Below are 6,708 nucleotides of genomic sequence, written 5' to 3'. Positions count from 1 at the left end.
ATGATGCAGAATATGGGTTTCAATGGGACTTGGTGTACTTGTAAATTTTCAGTCTGATGTGGATTCATTACTGAATTCAGTGGAAACAACTTTAGAATTGCAAGGGCTGGGTTTTCAGGGATAAAGTTAATCAGTGTCCGATCATTGCATTTCAGTATGGAATATCTCCTGCTCAGCCATGTGCTGCTTCAGATGTCCAAAAGGACAGAGTAAGAAAGGCAAGTGACTCACAGTTTCAGATTCTATCCAAAAGAAAGAGGCACATCTTTCGTCCCCAGTTTAGGAAGGTCTGAATTGTCCCAAGGGGGAAGTCTCCATTTTTTCCCATTGTAATGTGAGTGTTGCTTCTTTGGAACATATGAAGGGGTTTGATCCTGGAGTTACTAGAGCTTTAATTCATGTTTGGTTAGGCTAGATTTTTTAAGCAAATTAAGCTTGAATGTGTCAACCAAGATTGACATTTTCTTCCTCCTAATTCAGATTCCCAAGAGCATAGGAAGCTGATTGATTCAGATCATTGGTAAATCTAGTTCAGTATAGTCTACACCAATCTGCAGTAGATCTCCTCCAGGCATTCATACAGGGGTCTTTCAGAGTCCTTCCTGGATATGGCAAGTGGAGGCTGGTGGCTGAACTGTCAGTGGGGCAGGGAATCTGCTCCAGGTTTCAGCCTGAACCACTATCCGCCACTGACCAGGGTACTTCTGCATACAAAGTGTGTGTTATAACAGACTTCTCCATAGTTATGGAGGGTGTTGGATTTGGAATGTTAGGGGGAGGGAAATTAGTGTGGTGTCTAAATATACTGAGTGGTGCATAAGCTTCAATGTGAGTGTGTGTGCATGGATGTTTGTGTACACACACACATACACACACACATTTTAAAGAAGTCCATTTTCAAAACAAAAACTTGAAAAAGTCTTAGTCAAACTCATGTGCTTGAACTTGGACAAAATTGGCTTTTCATGGTAGAAGCTATACAAACTAGATTCAATCAACTCCATTCATAGTGTTTTATTAAAAATCTGACTTTTCTTAGATCAAGCTGTAAACTATAAGAAGGTCTGTGTCCGAAATGACATGCTTTGAACCAATTTCTGTTTCTGACCTTCTACGGTTGCCAGGCTGATTTCATTTTCTCTCCCTTATTACACCTGAGTCATATCTCCAGAGGTCACTTTATACAGTTTGGAAGACTTTCCAGTTTTCTCATCCCAAATCTTAAATGGTCAAGGTAGAGATTTAAAGACCAACAAATATTATTTCTCCAAAAAAGAAAGCTTGAGAAGAGCTATATAATCCACCAAACTATTGTGTATTGTCCGTAATGATTACTAACATTTTCTAATACTGTTAATGTCCTTAATGTGATTGCTCTTAAATCTGCACAATTTACAAACAGGAAGGGAGGAAACTGTTGCCTTCACAGCCTGCTTGCGGGTTTTCTGAAGGCATTCAATTGACCACTGGTAGGAACAGAAAACCAGACTAGGTGGGCATTTGGCTGATCCTGCAAAACTCTTCTTATATTCTTATTGATGACGTTGTATAGAAATATTTCTACAGCCACAGTCATCAGTGGCAAATACAACAACAACAACAAATCACCTGAGTTAAAATTGTATTACATATGTCAAGCATTTCCCAAAGATTCCTGCACAAAATCTTGAACACAAAAGAAACACAAAGACAATATGTGTGCTTCTTTCTCCCATAAAAACACACACAAAACTCTTGCAATGAATCTTGATCCATCTACAAAGCAGTACCAGAATAGTGACGCTGAAATTTTTTGAAGGGGTTGACAAACTATGCATATACAGAGGGTTTTTGTAAGGTTCAATGGATGAACACAGAGAATACCCTGCCACCAATACAGACTTTTCACATCTTGGGTGCAGTTCCATACTCAACACTGGCTCTGCTATTTCCACTGGCGTTTAGAGTTCGTTCCCATCCATTTAAAACAGAGAGAGGAGAAGAGTTCCGGATATTTAACACCCCGGCACACCAACTACTCTCATGTAGCATCATATTGCTTTGCAGTTGCTATCAACTGGATTATCCACTAATGCAAGAACTTATTACCTTGATTTAAAAACAGATCACCCAAAATTCTCTAACTGCCAGTGGTAAACTATGAAGGAACATTAGCAGCATGTAGAACTTACTTTCAGCTCCTCTGCTATATTCCCCCATTTGAAAGCTTGGGAAGTTTAATGACATGCTCTGTTGGCTTCTATGATCATTCTATCTACTTGATGTGCCGAGCAGATTCAATAATCAAAGAGAAAGATGTGATCTGAACAGTAAGATTCACCATTTTGTTACGCAGTCATCATTACTTAAAGGTCAACTTGAGTTACATGTTCTGCTTCCCACTTGAAACCTGGCCCGTTACAAAACAGTGTGTTCATCTGAACCTGCTTAGAGTAGACATTTATATATGTAGAGTGTCAGCACTGGTTTCCACCACTTCTATGGTGTGTTTAAAATAATATATAAAGCTATTACTACTACTACACACTTTTCTCAAAGGGATACCATCTTTTGTCAAAGGGATATATTTCGCTTCACAAAATTACAATCATTTCCCCATTGAAAATTTGTGTTCATGCTAGCCAGGACCAAAGCTTTACATTTATACATGATCCTTGTTATTATTGCCAACTTCTAAGGTAGGCGACAAACTTTTAGTTCCCCTTTCCTACACTGAGAAATTTGCTGCTGTAGACACAAATTCTCAGTGGGCAAACCATCCAACTTTTTGTGCGTGTAAAAGCAATTTAATTTCTCACCCAATAGGCGAGACATGACAATAGGTAGGATGGGGAGATAGAAAGAAAGAAAAAGACAGAGATCTCTTTCTATTTGCATTGTTTCACTAAAAATGTGTTTGTATGTATGTAGTGTGTGTGGGAGGGCACACACACACAAAAACAGAACTAATGTAAGCAAACTACATGTTATCCATTTCTACCCACATCCCCTAAATAAATAAAACTTGCAGAGAAAATTCATAATTGTAGCGGCCAATAAAACTGACAGTATTCAATCCATTTGTGAATTTTTGCAGTGATGAAATACAATTGGGCCATTTTATAGGGACATTAAAAAAAGGATGAGCAGGATTTAGATGTGAGCTGGGGCTACCTTGACAACCCTTTTATAGCTTCTGGAAGAGAGTTTCGAGCAAGCATGGGTTGGTACGGCTGAAGTGTTCTGAAAAACACAACAGGATACCTCATCAAAGCAGGATTCCTTGCCAGGGTGTCAGGGAGGCATTTTTTACTCTATTATTATTATTATTATTATTATTATTATTATTATTATTATTATTGAAAGCCAAGAAAATGTGATTTTACATGCACATGGAAAGAGGGACAGAGAGACTTATTTTAAGTGTCATTTTCCAGGTAACTCCAATGTTTTGGTTTCGGTTTGTCTTAAAATGCTCATCAATTTGCCAAACAATTTTCGAGTGACCAATTAGCACCATTTAACTTAAACATTACAGAGAGAAAGAGAGAGAAATTGAAAGGGAGGCTGCAATAAACACTTTTGCCTATCACAAAATACAGGTGCCAGTAATTTTCTATCTCAGCAGGCCCGCAAGTTGCAAACAAAAATCCATCATATACTTTAAGGCTTTCAGGGGAAAGACAATGGAAGTCAGACAGGAATCTATTAAGAGCAATATTGCAGTGTGTGTGTGTGTGTGTGTGTGTGTGTGAAATCAGCTGCATTTCACAAGGAAGGCTATGGACAGCACAGTAAACAGTGAAAGATACAAAAATAATGTTGGGGAGACCGAAATGGAGGCATGGAATGGATAGACTGGAGCACTGTTTAACCACCACTTTCTTTCCATGTAGTTCCCCCCCACCCCCACTTAGAAAAGTCGTATCCTTCACTAAGAATTGGCACTTATACCTTATGATAATCTAGAGTTATTTAATTCTATTATTGGTGATCTTTTCATTTACGGAGCTGTCGAGTAATGCTTCAGCTGTTAGCAGAATGCCATCACTGCAGTGGAATCTTTAGCCTCAGGCGATGGGTTTTTTTTTTCAAAGACAGCTCCAAAAAGTGTGTTCAGCCCATTTAGAACTAGGTGGTTCACAGTGATTGTTTAAAGCAAACGTGTGTTCCTCTAGAGGGGTAATACCGATGCACACATTTTCTTTTTTCTTAATTCTGACAGGATTACCACTGAATACCTTGTCCCCTGAAAAAGCAACATGCAGCAGTGCAACCCTCACCACGTTTGCTTGGAAGTACGTTCCACAAATGCCACTGGCATTGACTTTCAGTAAGTGCATAGGTTTGCAGCCTTGTCCACTTTCCAAGAACAAACCCTTTGGGGGAATTTACAAAAGAGGGTGGATAAAGTTAGGGGGATTCTCCCTAGCTTTTGCTGGTTATATGTGATATTCTTTAATTGGAACCAAAATGAGCAGTTGTTAGCTGTCTCCTTAGGCAGACACTATAGTAAGCTTTGAGTCCATGAAAAGTGAACAGTATTGGGTGACTTACAAAGAAGATGCTCACTCAGTATTGACAGCCTCTACAGACCAAGTGGACTCTTTCAAAGTCTCACCAGCCTTTAGGACAATTGCATGTGAATTGACTGTTGCAGCCAAGAGGAGAATGAGTTAAAAGATGGATTTGGGCTTAACAGAGTTTGGGACCTGTTGATGTCCATGTGTTAATTTTCCAAGTCCCTTTGGAAGGTGTCCACCCTCCTTGCTCTGTTTTAAGTTAAAAGAGATCCTGAGCCTCAAATCACGGCGGGATCTCCGTCTGTTGTTCCTTTGAAGTTTTGTTAAAATAGCCTTCCCCAGCTGTCACTGCCACCAACTGCAAAAGAAGGACCTGGAGCAAATCCCTCTCTACCTAGCCCCAAGTTCGAGAAGCTCTGATCACTTGCCTCTGCTGTTCCATGGCTGAACAAAATGTTCTGCTACGGTTCGCTGTAGCCTGGCGGGGAAGAGTGTTTGACAGCTTGATTGGGATGTTTCTACCCAGCAGCTGTTAGATTGAAGCAGGAATGTAAGAGAACATGTTCTTCCTCCAAGCCTTCCCCACCCCCCAGCCCCAAATTCTGGATGAAAGGCTTAGGAAAGAAAGAGGGGGAGGGAGGGAGGGAGGAGAGGGAGAGAGATTGAGGGGGGGAAGCTGGGTTTTGAGAGTGGACAGGGGTCCTCCATCTATTTCTTCCGTGGCAAGGGTACCATTAACCAGGGTCTGGATCTAAGGTGTGTATGTAATATATGTGTGCATATTTGGAGGGGGGTCCTTGTAAGTTTCATCTTGATATGGCTGCTTCGTATCCAAGGTAGGCAACCACAGATAGGAGGGGGCAGGTTGTGTGTGTGTGTGTGTGTGTGTGTGTGTTGAAGGGGGGGACTTGTAGAAAAGGAGCCAGGCTACTGGATAGCTCACTTGAATAACTCAAAGCTGCCTGCTTCAAGAAATTTGAGGAAAGGTCTGGCTTATTAGCAGTGGTTTTCCTCTACCCAAGTGTCAGAAAAAGAATCTCACAGAATTTATTTATTTATTAAAAGGTGTGTGTGGGGTGGTGGTGTCCTCTCTCTGTGTGTCTCTCTTCTTTATTTGGATAATCCCACCACTCTACCTTCTCCACCATCATTTACATATTTGGCTAGTCTATGGCTTTTTCTCCCCCCCCCCGGTCCTTTTCCTCCAGAGGATGGGGCAGGGGGGGGTCATTCTCAAACACCAACCAGCCGGCGTCTCCCAAGATGTGAATGTAAGCCTGTATCTTTTCAAGCTGGCGAAAAAGAGACCAGCGGTTTAGTGCACTGAACAGTGGGCTTCGGGGTTGGGGGTTGGGGGGGTAGAGAGGACACAGCGAAGGAGTAATCACTCCGCTACCACCAAGTACTCACCCAGCACCACCATGCTGGTAAAAGTCCTCCCCAATAAAATGTCCAAAAACTGGCACCCTAAGATATCCACACACACACACACATATATATATTCACACACTGCCGCGGATTTCTTAACACGGGTTTCCCAAGAAGACACAGCTCCTAAGTGGTGGTGGATGGTGGGAAATGAATCAAAGCTATCACAGAGGTATAGATATTTCTTCTCACTCACTCACCGCCGTTCCCCCCTCTTTCTAGTGTTAAACCCTTTTCTACTAGGGAGACATATATTCCCCCCCCTCCCAAAAAAAAAAAGAAAAAAGAGAGAAACAAGGTGCTACTTACTGTTTCGTTTGGCTTTGCCGTTGCTCCAAGGAGACCGTCTTCTCAACTCCCACTTTAGTGCGGTGGGGAGGTTATACAGTGGGGGGTGGGGAGAGGAGGAGGTTGAAGGGAGAAAAATAAATAAATAAATAAATAAAATGCAAAACTGTATCGATAGCTGGCTGCGAGCTACTTCTCTCTCTCTCTCTCTCTCTCTGTCTCTCAACGAGAGGCAAATATTCGCCAGCCTGGGCGAGCGTGACCAAGAGCTGCCTCCTGCCTCCTGCAGGCGTTCATGCTGCTGCTTTTTTAATAATAATAATAATAATAATAATAATAATAATAATGATATTGTTTGTTTGTTTGTTTTGTTTTGTTTTTCCCCGTGGCGATGATGATGATGATGATGCTGGTGGCGGTGAGGAGGAGGCGGCTGCTGTGCCGGAGGACCCGCCGGGGCGACTCTGGCTCGCAAGGGCGGGCGGGCGGA

Source organism: Elgaria multicarinata, chromosome 14 (genome assembly GCF_023053635.1).
Source record: "Elgaria multicarinata webbii isolate HBS135686 ecotype San Diego chromosome 14, rElgMul1.1.pri, whole genome shotgun sequence".
Taxonomy (NCBI): Eukaryota; Metazoa; Chordata; class Lepidosauria; order Squamata; family Anguidae; genus Elgaria; species Elgaria multicarinata.
The sequence above is the reverse complement of the archived record's forward strand: the minus strand, read 5'-3'. Positions refer to the sequence as shown.